This window comes from Heterocephalus glaber, unplaced genomic scaffold, assembly GCF_053883595.1.
Source record: "Heterocephalus glaber isolate CG9 unplaced genomic scaffold, H.glaber_assembly_v1.0 deba00001572, whole genome shotgun sequence".
In the NCBI taxonomy this organism is placed as follows: domain Eukaryota; kingdom Metazoa; phylum Chordata; class Mammalia; order Rodentia; family Bathyergidae; genus Heterocephalus; species Heterocephalus glaber.
The window spans coordinates 1,284,044-1,306,261 of NW_028258357.1; the positions used below are offsets into that span (position 1 = coordinate 1,284,044).

General features: G+C 32.8%; 1 protein-coding gene across 27 annotated transcripts in view; it reads right to left on the reverse strand.

The window, feature by feature from the left end:
- Ppfia2 (PPFI scaffold protein A2) overlaps nucleotides 1-22,218 on the reverse strand; it is a 482,684-nt gene that overhangs the window by 374,135 nt on the left and 86,331 nt on the right. The window lies entirely within an intron of this gene.

Below are 22,218 nucleotides of genomic sequence, written 5' to 3' on the forward strand. Positions count from 1 at the left end.
TTTGAATGTGCTAGTTTGAGCTGATTCACTGAAAAGTGCCAAGTGGAAGCTATATTATTTTTTATGACCTAGCCATGAAAGTCACATGGCATCATTTCTGCCAAAGTCACAAGCCCTTTTAGATTCAGAAGAGGAAAAACAGACTTCTCTTATTGGTAATAGTACCAAAGTCACACTTTAAGAATATATAGAGTAGGAAATAATACAATACCTTTTCCTTTTTTTAGCAAATGCAATCTCACTCACACACACACACACATGCACACGCATGCACACCTGAAAGATATAGAGTTTAGAAAACAAAAGATGTATCAGCATTTATTTGTACAATATAGGCCTACACAGCTTCTCAATTTTTGTCCTTTATTCTTCATCCCTATTTCTACCATGGTGATGCTTATTATTAAATATGAAAAAGAATCTGTACACATATAATAAAATAATACTTTATCATGTTTTCCATTATATCTTTAAACCCTACTCATATCTCTTTTATCTCCTCTCTACACTGTCACCAGTTAATAATTCTCAAACACAAATCTAATTGTGTTGATCACAACTCTCTGATATTTCAAAAAATCAGTAAAGAAGACACAGTTTATGAGACAGTGTTCTGAATATTTAAGGTGAAATTTAATGAGACCCTTTAGAATTATCAACCTACCTTTCTCAACCACTCACTCTACACTTTTGCTATCAGGTGATTTACTTCCTAAAAACATCCCATAATTTAATTCCTCAATGCCTGTACCTCTGCTATTTCCTTTTTCTGAACTTCTCTTTCCTTTCTTATATTTTACTTCCATTTACCTGGCAAGTATTTGGATTCTTCTATATTACTTCAAGGTATGGCCATTTCTACACCCAGCTCCCGTGATGTGGAGTCATTTTTTACAACTATACTTTCTAATACTTACCACATTGTAACTTCTGCATTTGCTTCCATTGCTGATTACTCTGCTGAACTGCAAGGGTGTTAAGACTGGGAATCAAGTAAAAAGTAGAAGCATTTAGTGTACTTATAAATTTTTACCAAGTACTTATGTACCAAGAAAGATGTGTAGCAGTGGTAATGAGACCAAATTGGTTCCAGTTGCCTCACACCTTAAAGGCTAATAGGGGGGAAAGACAGCAGTAGATCTAGCCCTTCTATGGTGTGTGCACATGCCATGAGCCATGTACCATGGCTTACTCTCCACAAAGAGACATTGACAGCATCAGACTATCTAGGATATATGACACGTAAGAAAAAGGACATGCTTCTCTTTAAAAGTCATAAATCCAAAAGGAAATATGAGCATATGAAGTTTGTGTTCTTTCTATGAGCAGTTTTGCTCACTTCCAAAAGAAGAAAAATTGTTTTGTCCTTTCTCTCCACTGCTGAAGTTTTCTTCCTAGTTCTTGCTTCAAATGTCTTCTCCTCTGCCACTCACACCACTAGTATTTTCAGTCACTATTCTTCCTTCTCATTGCTTTCTAATCGACCCAAACTTCCCCCTTTCATCCATAGTCACTTATTTTCATTTATTGTTGACATCAATTCCTGGATAACTTTCTCATTTCAACCACTATTCCCATTACTACTATTTTTAAATTGATCATCTACTCATTCAACAGCCTGCCTTTTCAGTGTTTTAGTCTCCTCAAACCCACTAGTTCATCAGTGACACCCATGACCATGTCCATACATTCATACCCTGTCCATGTTACCACCAGTGACAGCCTTGTCTCCTAAAGCTCAGCTTCAGAACCCTAACTCCTGGCCACCGCTTCCTTTGCTTCTAGTTTAATCCCTTTGGTGTGCCATTGCAGCTTTGATAGGATCAGATATACATATCCAAAGGATACTTGGAACAGAACTGAGGGTCTAACTTGGGAGACTGACATTGTATGGAAGGAATTTAAGGAGGAAGCTGGTTCAGAAGTCTAGTTAAGAGACAGAAGTGATAGGGGCCAGGGCTGTGGCAGTGGAAAGACAGAAAGTAGTTGGGTTTCAGATGTATTTTGAAGACTGAACTGATGGAAGCTGATGGAAGGTGATGAGACGGTAGTTCAGGAAAGCGAAGAGAGGAAGATTCAAGAATAGTATTATAGGTTTTAACTGGAGTATCTGTATAGTTAATAGAATCATTGACCAAAATATAGAACACAGGAGAAGACATGAGTGTTGCACTGAATTTGTACTTTGAGGTCTTACATGATATTCCAAGTAAAGAGGAACTAGATCTCAGAAAATCTCTAAGTGATAAATAATACAAATATCTCTATGTTAAGAGATAAACATCTCTTTACAGTAACAGATAGTTTTCATAGCTGTACTTGTAGCCATATGTTGTGGATTTTTTTTTAATGAAGAAAGAAGAGTAAAGAATTGAGGGTAAAGAAGATAATGAAAGGGTTGAGGATAAGTCTTGGATCAATGTTTGCTTAATTACTTTTATTTGCATAAGATCTTTGTTGGATTGCAATCAATTTTTGTATTTGTGGTCATTTTATAAAGATTTTAAATTATATCTATTTAATATGGTGAACAGTATCATTTTTTTCCAACTTCGTATAATACATTCTTTTGCATGCTAATATATTTTGGAATTCCCTTCCTACATTTATTATCTATTTCCCTGCCACTTCTCACTTCCTTTGTCAGATCTCATAATCATTAAACATTAAAGCCAACAATCTTGTTCACCTCTCCCATAGAGTAACAGAATAAAACTACAAATGCAATAACAACTACCAGATGAGTAATGTAGGAGTATGTTTGACCAGTATCAATCCCCCCACGTATTTTTTTTTTCTCTTAAAACATGTTCCTCTGGATCAAGTCTCCAAACCCCATCTGCTGGATAAACAACATCTAGCACATCTCTGACAAAATAAAATAGAAACTACAATAGAACATTCACTCCCAAGCCTTAAAATATCTCCCAAAATCAAAATACCTCCCACAGCCTAGAAAAATAAAATACAACCACCCACATTCCTTCCCACCTCCGGATGACTCACATACATTCTCTTTAAGCACCTTACAAATAAATCCACCCATCAATGATTTTTTTCCCCTAAAGTCAGCAATAAAATATGTGATCCAGTCACAACAGCTTCTACCAATGCTGTAACTTTTATATTATGAATCTTGGATTTTTTATTCAAATAAAATATTTTATGCTGTTACTATTTATCTGTAGTATACTTTGGACTGTGATGCTCAAGCATAGACAATAGCGCATACATGAAATAATTGTTTGCAAAAGAATAGGATGCTAACAATTGGTGATGATGGTAATGACAGGAAAGAATGACCAGAAACAGTGCCAGGAAAGCAAACAACAAAAACCTCATCATATCTTACAAACCTGATTGATTTTGCCAAATTAGTCAGAGATTAATCTTCTACATTCCTAAATATTTAGGACTGGGTCTCTGTTCTGTATCTTAAACAGATTTTTGCTCAATTCCCTTTACTCCCATGGTTTCAACTATCATCTCTATAAGGAAATGATACGATTTCCACCTAAAACTCCAGTTTCAAAATTGTAATGTCATGACACCATTCCCATTAACAATGCAGTCCAACTTTGGGCAAAATAGAACAGAATTGCTATTTTTTAAAAAATAAGATCTTGCTATGTTGCTGGCTTCAAACTCCTGAGCTCAAGTGATCTTCCTACAAATAAAACCTCCTACAAAGAATGAACTCATGCCTTTTAAAAAAATAAACCTCCACTCTTTTAACTTGTAGGTGTTCTTTTGTCCCAGAAACGAGAAAGTAACTATAACAGTTTGGATAGTTTTTTATTAGAAAATATTTGCAGTATATAAAGTTTACAATCCCTGATCAGTCCATTTTTGAGCCATTACTATATCAATTACACAGTTACAGACTAAGTATCACTCAGTGGTAGCAATTATCATATGTAGATTGTTTTGTAAATGAAGAAAAACACTAGAACTTAAAGAAATTAAATGACTTATATAAGGATAGATTTAGGGAAGAAAATTGTGGTAAAAAGAAATGGAATAGATTTTGATTCAGATCAATTTCATTGAAAATATTTACCATAAAGGAGTAAGGGAAGTGGGAGGGGTAGGGGAAGAAAAGAAGGGAAAAGAAAAAATTTGAGAAAAGGAAAAAAATGGAAACAAAGTCTTTGTAAATAGGGAAAGGTGGAGGGGGTGAAGGGAGGGCAGGGGAAGGGGAAAAAATAAGAACCAAGATACATCATGTACAGGTACAAGATCCCAATGATGAATGTAACTGTATTGTATACCTTAAATGTACCAATAAACAATGGAAAAAAAAGAGAAAGAAAATATTTACCAGTATAAGTTATGCTGTTTCTCAATAGCTAAGTCACCTAATTCAAATAATTTACCTTCAGATTTTTCCCTTCTAAACTTTTTTATACACTCCAACTCCCATTGATTATTATATTCCATTTCCATTTCCATGGTCACACTCCAGTTGTGGCAGATTACAAATTTAGCCATAATTCTTGGCAGATTTTCACATCACTAAGTGCAGGACAATTCCACATTTGACTTTGGGCTGGCTTGCAATTTAAAGTGGCCGAAAATAAACACTCCAGAAGCAAAACTCTATAATTTCTGAATCTGACCCTTAACAGATTATCATGCTTCTGTTTAAGTCTTGAGCTATGTGGCACTGCTGCATATTGATCACTCCTGGCCCATTCTGTGTGTGGATGGGAGCCCACTCTAGATGAGTTTTCTCAGGTAGACCATCTTATTATAGTCAGATGCCTTGACTGATGATGAACTGCAGTCATGTGAGCAATCCCAGCCAACCTCGCCTATGTCTAGTGCACATAGCAGAACTGCCTTGTAGGTTTCACCCTAAATTTTCACTACATACAATCATAGGTACAATAAATGGTTATTGTTTTGAACCACCATCAAGTGTCTTCCTATGCATCAAAATGTGGATCATTTACTTAATTAGTACTGATTGTTCATCACTCAGGATCTCCCCTATAGAATAGTAAAATAAGACTGTGCAGATATGGCAGAGTGACCAGTCTTAGTAACAGGACCACCTTCTGGAGCTTATGTCTGAAACTTATGTCTACTTGCTTTGAACCCAAAAATTGAAACTTCCCACAGGAAGCCTGTTTGGACAACACATTGGACTCAATAAAGGTATTGGCTCACAGGTCTCTCCTCCCTCTCTCTCTCTCTCTCTCCCCCATATGGAATGGCCAGGCCTTTAACAAAATCTGTATATCCATCTTGTGTCTCTCTGAATCACTGGAGCAATATTCACCATCTTAAATAGTCTAAATTAAAACACCATAAACTGGAAGAATCTAATATCCTCCACAATAGAAATAATTGCATAAGATTTAATAACTCAAACTATGTTAGAATAAGGTGAGAAAAACACCTGACTCAACAAAACCTCTATTTTAAATAATAATAATACTTAAAGGAAAACAAGAAAAGATTTTATTCTGGAACTTCAACATAGAAGATTTTATTTTGCATTTCATATTTGAAAGCAGTAAAATGGTTTGGTATTTCAAAATAGACCTACAGCATTTGATTTTGAAAAATAATTAAATCTGTATTCTCTTTATTTTTAGGGAAAGGACTAGTTTTCAGCTCTGAGCTCCCTACTGAAGAGGACTATCAGCAAACATCATCCCAATCTTTGAAAGCAAACTGAGATGAAAAGCAAAGTGTCAAATGCAAAGTGTCTAAAAGAACCAGTAACATTTTAACCCACTGATGTTAAGATTTTTTTGAATTAAATTCCAGTAAACCATAGGTGCATTAAATATTCACTGTTAAAAAATAAAAGGATAATGTCATAGATTTTAGAAATATAATTATTATTTTTGCATAGACAAAAAACGTGTTGAGTTATACCATTCTTATTAAGCCAAAACGATTCATTTTTGCTAAGCAATATGTTCCTCAGTACAGCTCAGTAAGGATTTTGTTATAACATCTAAAAATTGATCAGATATCAATCAAATAAGCATGAATGATGTTTACATAAATATACCTAAGCCACCACTGGTTTTATGTAAATTTGTGAACACACTAAATACACCCTCTCTATTTAGGATTCCTTATTTTTAATAGAAGGTATTATTTGATTAGATCCTATAAATAATTTCTTATAATTCTCCTTATCATAACATGCTGTTTATTCTAAGGAAATTAATATTTACACAAAAGTAACAATTAGCAATTACAATTTTACAAAGAATTTTTATTTTATAAAATTGAAAGAAATTCTTCAAAGTCTTTTCATCTTCTCTTAGGAAAACTATGATGCTTTCTACACTGATAATTTAATATACTCTAAAGTAAAAATAATTATAAAACTTATTATATCCTTTATATTTTTCTTCCATTTCATGTAATATGGTTACCTATTTGCTCCCACAAGGTGGTGCTCTTTATTTAAAAATTCCAACAGCAAGTAGTTTTATCCATATTTACACAGAGCTCAAGAACATGATGCAGGCTTTCATGTATTGCAATACACCAAGACAGAGTAAATGAAGAGCAATCAACAGATTCATTTAAAAAGTTTATAAATCAATTTCTGCTAATGAGCTTATTTTCTCATTATATAGAGCTCTGAAACTCATTAAGAAGACAAAAAAGAGCTGTGATATGCACCCTGATGACCAATAAGCACATGACTATAAAATATTACTGATCAAGAAATGAAAATTACAGTCTTAATAATATACCATGACATATCCACTAGAATAGGTAAAATTTAAAGGAGTAACAATACTAAATGTCAATCAGAATGTGGAAAAATTTGAAATTCTCACACATTGAGCAAAATGATGCAGCACTTTTAGAAATAGTATGTCAATCAATTGACAAATAGAATCACAAAATGTGAAATATTTGTATAAGAGAATATACTATTAAGCAACAAAAGAGAACTATACTACACTACTGATACTTGTAAAATCTTACAATATCAAAAATATATTAAGTAAGAGAAATCATACTTTGTTATTCTATTGATGTGAAATTCAGAAATATCAAAACTATTATGACAGAAAGGTCAGTAGTTGCCATTGTATGAGTGTCTGGATGTGGTTTGACTACCAACAGTCCTGGGGACATTTTAGAACCATGGAAAGTTTTATATTTGGTTCCGGGGATTGCATTCAGGACCTTGTGCTTATGAGGCAGGCACGGTGCCACACTGAGCTAAATCCCTGGCCCAAAAGTTCTCTATATTGACTGTGGTGGTGAATAAATGATTATGTACATTTAAAACATAGTCAAATAATACACATTTTTAAATGTGGATTTTACTCTTTATACATTGCACCTACAAAAGATTAAAGAAATATATTAGATGAGTTGGACATTAAGACTTGGACAAATGCAAGTTTTTAACATGGGTTCTTTCTGAGGGATTTTTCAAACGACAATTAAGACTTTTTTTTCACTTACTTATGGCTTTCAAATTCAAAAGAAGCAACTCCACCTAAGAAAAAAGTTGCATCTTACAGACATAGGAGCTAATGAACATCCTTGAGCATGAGATTGAAGTCAAAGGTACTATTTAAGAAGGTAAAAATAGAAACTTCATGTTCAGAAATGATTGCTGAGGATGCCGGGGAAGGGTAGAAGGGATATATGTATGGAAAACTGCAATATTCCTCAAGTAAGCATTTTTTTTCCTTTTAATAGTAAATGATAAGCACTTTTTCTGTTTTACAGTAAGTGGAATATTAAAAACCAAAAGAGACCATAGGTTTATGGTCAGAGATTTTAAACTTAGTGACAAGCTGGGCAAGGTACGATAGTCTTGGACCGTAGTCAAAATGTGTAAGCATGAACAGAGAAACATGTAGACAAAGACCGGATTTTAGGGATGTTCCTACGGATACAGTGGTAGAAAGAAGTGGACATCTGAGGCAGAGACCCAACAGTATCAAATGCTACACAGAGGGGAAGGGAAATTAAGAATGAAATTAGGTCATTGGGTTCAATTATTATGGACATAAATAAAACTTTGAAGCATGCTGCTTTCAATGAGGGTGGGTAGGAATCATTTCACATAAAACAAAAGAGAGAGTCAGAGCTGAGGAATTGTCACAGGGAACTTAACATACAAATTTGAGAAATCTGGCTATGTAGAAAAGCTGTAGATCTAAACTAGAAGGGTAATATACTCCCACAAAAGGGTTTGCAATGTGGGCATGCTTGAAAGCAGAGAAAAAGAAGTTAATAGAAAGGAAGAGACTGCTGGAGGGAAAATGGATACACAAAAGTTAAAGGTCCCTGAGGAGCCAGGAGAGAAAGGAGAGCAACTATACAGGTAAAAACTAAGATAGGGAAAAAGTAATTCATTAAGATGAAATCAGAGATCTAGTCTTGCTGTAGCGAGAAACATTGAAAAAAACATTTGTTTCAAAAATCCTTTTGAGTCAATAGTTGAAGGTCAATGTATCAGTCTCATACTACATGACTAGAACTTGGAAATGCTATTTGCTTTTCTCCCTTTCATCACTATTCTCCTCTACCCTCTACATGATTCTTTGTTTCAACGGCCAGCTTCTGAGGGGATGATTCAAAACTGTGTTAATGTTGGTGGAGTTATGAACAGAGCCCATGAGATGCTCAAAGTCTTAATTATAGTCACCAAATTTTACCACAAATCTACACATAACAGAAAAATCCAGGCTTAATTTTACAAATGAGAAACTCAATGTTTTGTGAGTATTAGTAGCTTGCTTAAAATCACAGAGATAAGAAGTAGTAAAATTGGGATTAAACTTAATGGCTATTTCTAAGACTTTATACTTATTTGACATGAGCACAGCATTTAATAATTATTCTCTGTGTTTTCTTTATGCTAATGAAACTAAAGTCTATCATTTCTTTTTGAGTACAGGAACTATTTATTTATTTATTTATTGGTGCCAGGGATTGAACTCAGGACCTTGCGCTTGCGAGGCAGGTGGCGGCACCACTGAGCCAAATCCAGGGCCCAACTCCTTTTTTGTTAATTGTGAAAAGAAGCTTCAATTTTTGTCAGCCAAAAGAAAACCAGTGATCTTAGTTTCATTTCTCCACCCAACAAGTTATGATGATAAAGTAATGCGTGCCTTCTTGATTTCCTATTTGTAAATTAAGGTACTAACAATAGGATAACTGTGAAAGACTGGTCTTACTTTGTGAATGAACCAAATTTGGAGTTGGCAATACTTTCATATTCTCCTTTACTCTTCTTTTGGATTTTACATGTAGGCACTAATTTTTAAAGTTATACTATATGAACTGGTTATAAAATTAAGAACAAAATTTTATTAAGGTTAATAAGCTTCATGAAGCTAACAAAAACAATATGAAGTATATGTGTGGCCTTAAAAATGTTATTGGTATTTGGCTTTGGAATTCCACTTTTCTCCCAATTTAAATAATAAATAAGCATAAAAACTAAAGACACAGAAATTTCAAAGAGTTACTCTGGGGAACATTTTTCTCAAGATATTAGAGGGTGTTATGGCTTATATCTAGACATCTTCCCAAAGCCTCATTCAGTCATAGGCGGGGCTTTTTGGAGGTGGCTGGATTCAGGGTATGGGAATGTGGATTAACGGTGTGATGTTGAGATTATGGGTGTGGATAATGGAAGCCCCACCCTGGGTGATGGTGGCACTAATCAATACTCTGGCAGCCTACATTGAATATAAAGGAACAGGAAACAAGAAAAAGGCAGGCATCTTCTTCTGCTGCTGCTGCTGCTGCTGCCTTCTGCCTGCCACAGCATGGACTGCTTCTCCACTGTGATGCCCCTCTGTTTTGTTGCCCGGCTCAGAGCCAACTGAATATACACTGAAACCTCTACTGGCTGTGAGCTGAAATAAACCTTTCCTATTTTAACTTTCAGTATCAAGGTATTTTTTCTTTGAAGTGAAAAAAGTAACCAAGACAGAGGGTAAGCCCTGAACTCAGTCATTGTATTGAAAAAATTCTTGTTTTATATAAAAATGAATCAGTGGGGAAATATGCCTTGGTTCCCCATTTTCCTCTCTTTTCTTCTACTAAAACCTTAATAACTCTTTTCTCCTGAAAGTTCCTCATTAAGCTTTCATTGTTGCATATGTTTTCTCTAAGTTATTTCAATATTGGCTTGGTTTTAGACCTCTCCTATTTTTCTACACCCTCTTTCTTAATGGTCTCACTATTCTTGTGCTTATAAATACTCATGCCACTTAAATTTAAGTTTAACTTCAATAATTCACACATGTCCAGGTAAACAGCATTTTCTTTTCACTCCCACCCCTATATCTTTATTTCACTTGTGGTTCTTGTTTTGAAAAATTTCATGAACATCTCTTTATCCAGCAACTCAGTCCAAAACTTAGTAACATCTTTAGTTTTCTCTCAATATGCAACTCCAGTCCTTCCTCAAGTCATTGATTCTAACTTTAAAGTGTATCACTTCCCTGAGTTTAACATCATAAAGTAAGCTTTCACCTTCTCCTTCTGGATTTCTGCACTAGCCCACTTCCTTGCCAGGTCTTTCTTACTTTAATTCACACCCTAGTCCACTCAATTTTTAAGAGAAGCCAGTGTAAACATTTTAAAACATGAATATTATCATGTAATTTCCTTATATAAAACTCTCCCATGACTTTCCATAGTATTTGAAATAAAATCCAAATTCCTCATGATCTAGTAGCTGGTGCCTTTCATTCCAATTACATTTAATGTTACTTTGTCATTTGTTCACTAAGCTTCAATCACATTCAAGTCCATTATTCATTATTTCCATATCCCAAGGGTCCGTAACAAACTACCAAAAGATTCCTGACTTTAAAACAATAGATATTCATTTTTTTACAATTCTGGATATGAGAATCCAAAAACAAACTGTCAGCAGATTCGATTCTTTCTGGAAGTTCCAAAGAGGAATTGGTTCCATAGCTTTCTTCTAGAGGTGACTGTTTGCACTTAGTGTTCCTTGTCTTATAAATCCAACACTACAATTTGTGCTTCCATTTTCCACGTAACTTTCACTCTCTTCTATGTGTCTCTGTTAATTTCCTCTCCTTTTCTTATAGGAATACCACTCACTGAATTTAGCCAACCTCGGGTCTAGAATGATTACATCTTAAAATCCTTAACTAAGTGCAGGTACAAATGTTGAGTTGTTTGCCTGATTCAGATTTAAATACAAAATGAGCAAAGTACAGCTCTTGTCAGCAGTCCTGATGCCACCAGCTGACACAGTCAATGCTGGATGCCCTCTGTCAACTCTGCTGGCTGCTGGTCTTTGCCACTTCCAGCTGCCATCTTTCAAAGCCCCCTCATGCTAGGACTCTGCAGAGTGCTGGTCTCCGTTGCTGATTTCCATCGATGTTGTCTCTGGAGCTCTTCAGGGACAACAGTCCTTACTGTATACAGCTCATTCTTTTGGAGTGACCACTCTGTCCACACTTCCGCAAAGAGATCTTCCTTTATTTTTGCCTTTTACTCTTAATTATGGCTTCCTATTGTTTCCTTCACATCAGACAAACATGTATATTCTTAATGGAATATTTTGTGTATAACATATATGCATCTAGAAATGCATACTAAGTATAAATATAAGAGAAAACATGTAAGTAATAAGTGTATGTAGAACTGAACACACTCTGCCATAAGTTAAGAACATTGGAACAGTTCTTAATTGATATCTGTGATGTCTTGTACTCAAAAAAAGATAAGAGGCAGTTGGAGTATTTAAGATATGAAGAAAAACAAAATATAATAAAGAATAAATAGTCCTAAGGAGAAAGACAAAAAATGAACAGAAACATCTGTGAATCTTTAAAAAGTCAATGATAATATATATAAAATAATGAAAAGATAAAGGAAAGATATAGAGTGAGAATAACTGCATTACATGATCTGTTTAAAGAAAAAAATTAAATTAAAAAATTTTTTCTTTAAATTTCCAGTCTAAAAATCTCGGTGTAAGAATAATAGAGTCCTCTGATAGGATCACAAAACAGAACTATTCCTTTAAGGCTTTCAAAAAATTAGTATCCAAAGGCAACAGCATCCAAGGAAGGGATAAGAAAGAAAAGTCAATTTCTGAGACATTTATATAAAATTCAATGTTAATGGGATATAAGAAAGTTAGATTTGGGTCTGTGAATACTTGATTGATTGGATTTAGATTGATATGTGATTAAAATCTTAATATACTTAGGGAACACTTCTATTTTCATAGTTACATTTTAGAAATACATTTGAATTCTTACTCCCTTTTCAATATTAATATAAGTAAAATTTCTTTTTAAGTTTCTTCAGCTATGTTTCTTACTATAATATCTTGGTAATGGAATTCCTTCACATTCAAATAAATATTTAAAATTGATTAAAGAGCACTAAAATATGTGGGGTTAACGGTATCTTGAGGAATATAAAATTGTATTTCTTAGAGGACTAAAACATGGGATTCTTCAAATACTCCTTATGGCATCCAGCATCAGCTGGAATAGATAAACAAATTAAGACTCTCATATAATTTAATTTAAAGAGTATAGTAGTGCCTCTAAACAAATTGTTCCAAAATAAAACTTTTTTAATTGTAGAAAGGAAAAAAGTTAAGCATAGAGGCAAGGAGAGAAGGATCATAAGAATATCACCTGTACTCTTTACCTTAACACTAGCTGTGTTCTACACAATCGATACTAGACAAAGACTTTTTTACACTGGAAATTAATTTTAAGGTGAAATATATTAAGTACCAATATTAACAAAGTAAAACATTGTTATAAATGCAACATCATTAAAAGTAGCAAGTTTAAGACATCAATATTTTTAAATCACAATGATATAAAATTCTATCAATAATGTATGTATTTTGGCTTGTCTGTAGAAGTGAAGTTTTGAACAGAGGAACAAAACAAAAAGAATAAAATACTACTTTTCAAATCTACCTGCTAGAGTTTTATTTCTGTCTATATAATAGCTATGTAGACCTTGCTTTTCTGGAACAAAATGAACTTTCCTGATGTCATATCTTTACTGTTTCATTTAATTAATGAAAATTTTGCTAAGGATTTTTGAGACCTCATGAGATATTGGCTTTTTATTTTCCCTCATAATGTTCTTATCAGCTTTTGTTTCAATTCTGGCCTCATATGGCAGATAGTCATTTGGACGGGCTCTTTGTTCATTTTCTACAATACCCTCGTTTTGAAGGTAAGCAGGGCCTGTGATTTGCTGTGTGTTTATCACTGAAATCAAGGTGCTTATTATTCAGCTCAAACCAGTATCAATATAGATCTCATTGTCTTGCACAATCAGTTACTGAGAGAAGTATGTTAAAATGGTCCACTATGATTGGGGCTTTTTTGTTGTTTGGATTTTTTGTATTTCAAATGATTGTTGTTGAATCTATGAACATTTAAATGTACTAGTTTTTATATTGAAGTATTTCTTTTCTAATATTTCATATATTTTCTGGAAAGATTATAATTTCTGAAATTAACACAGTATACATAGGCTTTTCTCAGTTAACATTTCATATTATATCTTTTCTATCATTCTATTTTCAACCTTTCTTTATTTTATATTTTATATATCTCTTGTAAGCCTATAGCTTTTTAAAAAATCAGTCTAATAAGCTTTATCTTGCATTAGCTATTTTCTGCTTATTTTTAATTTAACTAGTTACATGATTTTATTTAAAAGTTAGAAAAATGAAGTTGGATAGAATATCAATTTTTATTTAAATTATTAGCCTTTGGAGAATAATGATTTAAATCAAACAAAATCCAGAATTTCTGGATAGAGATGCCTGGATAATTTTAAAAGAATTTTTATAGCAGTAGAATTTTATGTCAGTCGAAGAAAAATACTCACATGTATTACCCATTGTAATATGAGATAAAGAAAAGGAAAAATAGAAAAAATAGATTTTTACACAAAACTTATTATCATGCTCTAACTAAAGTATACATTTTCCTATAAATAAAAGACAGTAATATTTTGATAGTTTATGTAGATGATTTAATGACTATCACAGGACCTTGGTGAACTCTAGGACCAAAATATTGAATTTTTAATATTTTAAATTCTTTACTTTCCCTGTAAGACTTCCAATTTTCTACACTTCAATACTTTCAAATAACTCTTTGAAAAATAACTTCATAGCCTACCATAAAATCTCTAAACATATAACTATTTGGAATATTTCTGAATCAACACAGATTTTAATTCTAACTAAGAAGTCTATAGAATCTCAACTTTATTATGAATATACAGGGAGATTCCTTTTTTAAAGTGCCTGTAGTGGCTATAATTGTTAATTTAAAACAATTTTTAAACATTTATATTTTGCTAATTCATGTTTCCCTGACTATACGCATGTCTAAAAGACTAACCCTTACAGACGAGTGAGTAGCACAAGTTCTTTTCCTTCTATATAAATGTTCCTTAGTACAAAGGTTCCAAAAGTAGAGTAAATGCTGCCTCCCAGCCTCTCAAGACCCAGGGAAGGAAAAGGGGAGAATCTCAACATAAAACAGCCTGCCATTCCCTCCTCAGCCAAATTGTAATAAATACAAATGGTAGGAAAGGAGCAAATCTTCAGCATACCAGCTCCTTTCCCTTGTCATACGACAGACAGCACCACATTACTGGGGTCTTTACAGAAGCAACAGCATGCACAAAGGTCTGCACTTGCCCTGTCACCTCAGGATGTTCTGGTATGTTAAGTCAGTTTTTCATTGCTGTACCCACAATCTTGAAATACATAACTTGAAGGAGGAAGTTAATTTTAGCTAACAATTTCAGAGATTTCAGTACATCTTCAGTTGGCTCCAAAGCAGAAATATCACAGAGAAAAGATATGGCAGAGGAAAGTTCCTCCTCTCATGACAACCAGAAAACAGAGAGTAGGAAGAAAACGGACAGGAAGGAGCTGTGGAGGAGAATATACTCTGCCAGGTTATGCACTCTGTGACCTACTTCCTCCAAGTATCTCCATTCCTCTTAGCCCATTCAGCTAGGAGCTCATTCATAGATGAATCCATTAATGAGGTCAGCACCTTTTTGCTCCATTCCCTGGTCTAGGTCCCACCTCTGAAAACCGCTGCATTGGGATAGAGACCTTCACACAAGTACACAGTAGGAGTTATGAAAATATTTTATTTATAAACGTTTACTTCATATTTTCACATTTTAATGAGTAATTATTTGTATAAAGCTGTATTTGTACTCCTCCCTTTTTAGCTAAATTCATCCTAAATTACAAGTATTTTAATGAAAAATAAAAATAGCTCTACTTTATTGTATTAGATAAGAATGGTCTATTTAGAGAACAGCCTTTGTTTAGTCAAGAACTAAAGAGACTAAAAATATCTCTTTATTTCCTGTGTAGGATATCTATCCATCTATCTATATATCTATATATCTATCTTGCTTTATATATTTATATTTATAAATATGTATTTATACATGTTATATATAAATACAAGTATATATATGTTCATAGTAAAATTAATAGAAACATAAAAGAAAAGAAGAAAAGAACAAGAGAGCAAAATACAAATATTTACAATTTTTATGATTGAAATGATATTGCTAGTTTGGACAAAACTGTGATATTTTAGAAAGACAAATAGTTGAATTAAAATAATATTTTACTTGAAATTATACAACCAAGAGACTGGTTATATATTAGTATGTATTTCAAAATATTTTGTTATTATTTACAAAATTAAAGTATCTGGGCAATAATACAAACTTCTAGTTGTATACTATTTTATTTATCCCTCTGAAAACACTCTACGTCATGGATTTCTTGTCTCTACAAATGCTCCTTTCATTCACTTGCCAAAACAGAAAGGTGAAATGGAAAATTTCACTTCTTAGTAAGTTTTATTCTCTTTCAAAATAACTATTTATTCTTGTGTATTCATTATATTCTAAATATCTCACAAATCAATTCACTCCTTTCCACTTTTATTGTCACTTTATAGGCTCATATTATTCACATTGCTTTTAAATATTGAATTTTCATATAGTATTGCCCTCAAATAGTCTTCTTAAACTTTTAAAAACTTTTTTTGATTAACATATAAAATTGCACATATTAATGGAAAAAAATGAATTATCTGAATATATATATACAATATGTACTGATCAAGCCAGAAAAGTTAATGTTCTATCTCTTTATTGTTACTTTGTGTTTGAAGACTTCAAGCTCCTCTCTTCTAGTTATTCATAATATATATATATATATATATATATATATATGTTATGAGAAACTATATCCCCCACTATGCTGTAGGACATTAGAACTTATTATTTCTATGCTTGGGTATGCATTATCTACTCTTCCCTAACCTTCCTAGTCTCTAATACATTCTCTACCAAATCTTTTGCAACTTCCATATATAAGTGAACACCTGAGGAATCTCAGGTATCTGGCATAATAGACAAAAATATCACATAATTTTATAGCCATCTTTTGGTTGATGGAAAGAATCCTTTAAATGACCATGCTCCCTTTTGTTATTTTTCTCTAATTCACTCTTCAACCATGTCCAAGAAAACGTTTCTAAAGAAAAGATTTAATTAAGAGGCCCTTCTGTTTAAAAAAAAATTAATAGTTTCTTATGATTCTTGGTAGAGATACAAATTTCTTCCATGAAATTTCTCATGTTCATACCCCAAGTTAACCTTGTAGTCTTCTATCTCACCAATATCTCCCATCACCAACTTGTTTTATATCCTCCCCATATGATCTTATGTTTTTATTTCTAATCTACACATATACAGTTTCTTCTGCTTAAAACATCATGCCTAACTCCTTCACTTCACAAATTTCAACTCATTCTACAGTTATCATATTAGACATTATTCCTTCTATTTGTCCTTACTGATTTACGTTGATCTCTTGCATCTCCACCAATGGGATTATTTGGTCTTATTTGACTTTTATCTTGTCCTGTGCCCATGTGATACCCTAATTTGTTTTTATCAAATTATACAGCTCACCATATTAAAGGACTTTGAAATTAAGAACTGTGCATCTCCAAAACCCAATCAAACATCTAGTATATGATGTACACTAAAATATGCACTGATTTTGGAATAAACAAAAAGAGAATAAAATAAAATGATAAAAAATATAATTCAGTTTGAAAGAAATTAAATTAGTTCACAATTAAGATTAACATTATTTTATATTTTATGCAGAAAATTAACTTTTTTAATAGTAAAATTAATATCAGTTTGGGAGGTGTTATAGTTTTTAAGCCAATTTACAATTTGAAGGATATAAAACCTGGTCTAAATAGCAGACTTGGGAAATGGAATTTTTAAAAAAAAATCTTTGTGTTGTTTATTCTAATTGCTAAGAACAATTAAAAAGCTGTAAAATGAGAACAGAAAGTACAAAAATACAGAAAGTACAAAACAGAGAATTCTGGTTTAATCAGTGAAGAAAGAATTAATAGAGGTAAAGAATGTTCAGTACAGTGTGTTTATCAAGCAAAGGATGAATTATATGGGGATTCACTTATTTATCACTCTTGTAATAAAGAGAACCATTACCATTTGGATAGAAGAAACTTTGAACAAATAAGAAAACTAAGCTCTCTAGGCATGTTTTACAGATCTTATAATTCCAAAGTAAAAACTTGGGGAAAAAAGAAATAAAAAAACAAGGAAGGACCTGGATCTCTCTGGTATTGTTCTTGCTGTAATTTGTGTATGAGGCGATGAAACGGACTTAAATGCTGATGACACTCCTCTGAAACAGCACAAAATCTTTACACATTTGCCCAATAACTAATACAGTGAAATATGTTCTGAAACGTTTTACATTTTCTAAGGTTTGGATCACATTAGTCCTTATTACACATTCTTCTATGTTAGTCCTTATTAGAATTTTTTTCAATTTGCTCTTTAAAAAAGACATGAGACATGATTTTTTAAAAAACTAGACCTATATCTCTCAACATGCACTAAACTAAAACTGAAATAGATTAAATATCTAAATATTAAAACAGAAACACTAGAGCGGCTGGAAGAGAGCTTAGGCAAAACTCTTAAAGACACCGATGTAGGAAAAGATCTCATGAACAAAACCTCAGTTGCACGTAAAATAGCACAAAGAATCAAAAAGTGGGATCTCATCTTATTAAAAAGCTTCTGCAAAGCAAGAGAAACCACCAACAGTGTAAAGAGACAACCCACAATGTGGGAAAAAATTTTTACCAGCTGCTCCTCAGACAAAGATTTACTATCTAGAATATATTAAGGACTTAAATAAAGCAGACCTCCCAAATTTAAAGACCCAATACAAAAATGGCCATCTGAAATGAATGGACATTTCTTAGAAAAAGAAGTAGAAATAGTAAATACACATATGAAAAAATGTTCAATATCACTGGTCATTCATGAGATGCAAGAGAAAACAACACTAAGATTCCACTTCACTCCAGAAAGAATGGCTGCTATCAAGAAATAAACCAATAACAAATGCTGGCGGGGCTATGGGGAAAAAGAAACCTTCCCCACTGTTGGTAGGAGTGTAGACTGGTGCAACCACTGTGGAAATCAGTATGGAGATACCTCAAAAAACTAGGATTAGAGATCCCATTTGACCCATCTATTCCCCTGCTCTGTATCTTTCCAAAAGGATTAAAAGAATCCTACCACAGTGATATATGTGCACCCATGTTCATAGCAGCACAGTTTCTAATAACTAAAGTTTGGAAACAGCACAATTGCCCATCAATTGGAGACTGGATAAAGAAAATGTGGTTTTTGTATAAATGGAGTACTACTCAGCCATAAAGCATGATAAACTAGAGACATTTATAGCTAAATGGATGTACATTGAGGTGATACTCTTTAAGTGAAATAAATAGGACCCACATATATAAATACCAAATAGTTTCTCTGATATAAGAAACTGAATGTATAAATAAGGATTAAAAGGTATAATAGATAATGTGAAGTAGGAAGAAAATGTCTAAACCGGAAAGGGAAATGGGAGGGGTAGGGGAAAGGAAAGGAAATAAGGGAAAGGAATAAATATGAGAAAATGAAAACAAAGTCTTTGTAAATAAGGAGGGGTAGAGGGGTTGAAGGGAAGGCAGGGCAATAGGGACAAAATAAGAACCAAGATATATCATGTAAAGGTACAAATTCCAAATGATGAATGTCATCCTATTGTATACCTAAAATATACCAATGAAATTAATAATAAAAAAGAATCAGAATATTTTCTTAAACCAAATTACAAAGACAAATACCCTGCATTGTATGAATTAAGATACTTGCATCTGTATCACTAAATGTAACATTTCTTGTTAATCAGATTAGTCAATCTTACCTGTATAGTTAGCCCAAGCTGACAGTCTAGGAGAAATGTGGGCCAGGCCAGGGGCTGGTCAACATCGCCACACCACCAGCTCATGGGCTTGACATGGGCAGCGATACCTCACATTACTAGTTCTTCAATGAACTGCCCAACCTCATCTCTCCAAATACCAGAGCCCTGTTTATAGGTGTGTAGGAGACTCACAGCTTGTATCCTAGATCTTCAGTTACAACAGTCCTCTTGGCCATTTGAAGCTGAGACCATACACCCTATCCTGCTTTAAGTCATATCTATATTACTTGCAATACTTAGTACAAAGTAAATGCTTTGTATAAACTTACACTTTTCAGAGACAAAGAGCAAGGAAAAAATTCTGTGATGCAATTACTTTGACAAGTAATTTGATTTACATTTTGTCGAATTCATAGATGCAAAACTCATGGAAATAGAGTTTTAATAAATATTATTTAATAAACCTTATTTAACTCAATTGTCATATTTTACCTAATTTTTAATTATCTAGTTTCTTAAATAATATATACCATGTTTTTACACTGGAAATTAACCTGTGATCCAATTTTTATGAATGGAAATTTATGACAATGCAAAATATCTTTTGATGAAATTTTTCAAAATACATTTTAGTTAATATTCAGCACATAATATTTTTCTCTGTGGCAGAAGAGTTGATTTGCTAGGATAACTATGTGATTTAGAAAAATCTACCTGTTCTATTTGCTGTAGTTCTATTTTCTGAATTTGAAAGCATGTTTTTAAAAATCATTTTTAGAACAAAGCCACTGTAAAATTTGTTGTGTTGCCCTTGAAAATCATGAATGAGCAGCTATCTTTCATTATTAGCACTGAAACTGAGACTACTTGAGTTTTCTTTTTTTCTTTTTGATTTTTTGTTTTACTTTTTTGAGACAGTATTTCACTATTAGTTCAGGCTCAATTTGAGCTCACTGTGTAGCAGTGACCTGGCCTCCAACTCACAGCAATCCTCCTGCCTCAGTCTCCCAAGTGGCAGACTGCAGGTATGTTCTAGCATGCCTGGGTACTTGAGCTTTCAATAAACCTATATTATATTTATTGTAAAAACTATTAATGCAAAATATTTCTGGAGTTCCTCAAATTTATTCTTACTATATAAACAAATTTATATATAATGATATTGCAAAATGGATAGAACTTTATGCATACTTTACTACTTAAAATAACACAAACTTTACTTATTTCCTAATGCTTTGTAAATAATAAGAAAAAATTTTAAACTCTTCTTTTTTTTGGTATCGGGGATTGAACTCAGGTCCTCGTGCTTGCAAAGCAGGCAGCAGAACCACTGAGCTAAATCCCTGGCCCAAAATTTTAAATTCTTAAATATAGCATTTATAGTTAAGAATCTCTTGAATTTTCTATTATACTGGTAAATAAGTTACTCCACAGTTGTGCATCTTTGTGACGAGACTCTTATTCAGCACTTTATATATATTCTGTTAATAAATAAGAAAAAGGATGTTCAATTTCTTAATCAATGGAAATTTCAACATAGAATGATTTTTGTAGTACACTGCAAACATTTCTATGAGAAACATAACTTTAGAAGTGACAACATTTCATGATGTTTTACATTTTTAAAGGGGAGATAATAATATAAATATTCAAATGGATTTCAATTATTTCTACTTTTTTCTAACTCTGACTTTCAGTTTCTAACTTGGAAGGAAATATAACAACTTAATTAAAAGCTTTATTCTTAAATGACTGAAGTAACATGGCTACTATGAACACTTCTCCTTCATATTCAGACTAGTTTATAAAACTTTACAGGGAACTAATAAATCACTTTATTATATATCTTCAGGCAGTATGTTTCAATAACTTCCATAATTGGAGACACCGAATCACTGCATACCAATGAACCTCCAGAATACGTAAGCTCTTACATATCCTAAAATGTTCATGATGTTTTCACTTGAAAGTAAGTTGCAAGATAAGCACAATCATTGAATTTTAGAAAATGTAAGCATCAGTATAAAATACCTGTTGTCATGGTAAATCATGTACTAGAAAGACTCTTTTCTTCATAATACTATAAATTATGCCATATATAATGGAAACCTAAGGCTAAAAATTTGTATACTTAATGCTTATTCACTTTAATCTGTGAGGAGTGAAGTTGATGAAGTTTGCTTTCAGTACACCATCTTTCCTTTCTGTGATCTTTTCTCCTCATGCAAATGGTTTCTTTCAACAACTAGACTGCATGTCCAGTCACTCTTCTGTGTGTGAAAACACACTTTCTTAAATGATATGGTAAATTAATTTATTTTAACATGAAAATAATGGATACAATTTTGTCACCACTTCCAGAAGTGTGCATTTTTAAAATTTTGAATGAGCAACAAGTCATTTTAAAACTGACTATTCTCTTATTGTAGAATTCTTTTAGCCATCAGTGAGCAGGTGAGAGAAGTGTTTTGAAGTAGATAGAGTTATTCTTTGATATAAGTTCAATGCTATGCACAAGCACTGTGTGACTAAGCACAGTGAAATTATACCACATTAGCAGTCACCTACAATACCTAAATAGAGGGCTGGGCATAAATCTTGTTAGTATATTTTCTGGACTGAGTTGTGTTTCACCTTTCCTTATGCCACAGTGTGCCGAGTTCAGTGGTAAATATAAGTAGTTATTTGAAGCCAATGCATTTTTCTATAGAAATACAGATGATGAAAATGTAAAGAAGGCTAACACTAAATACATTGCTTAGCTCTTCTTTAGGAGAAGCTTGATCAAGATTGGTCATCATAACACACCTGAGAGTGAGATAGAGACAAAAGACCTATGGTCAAAATTTATTTCTTAA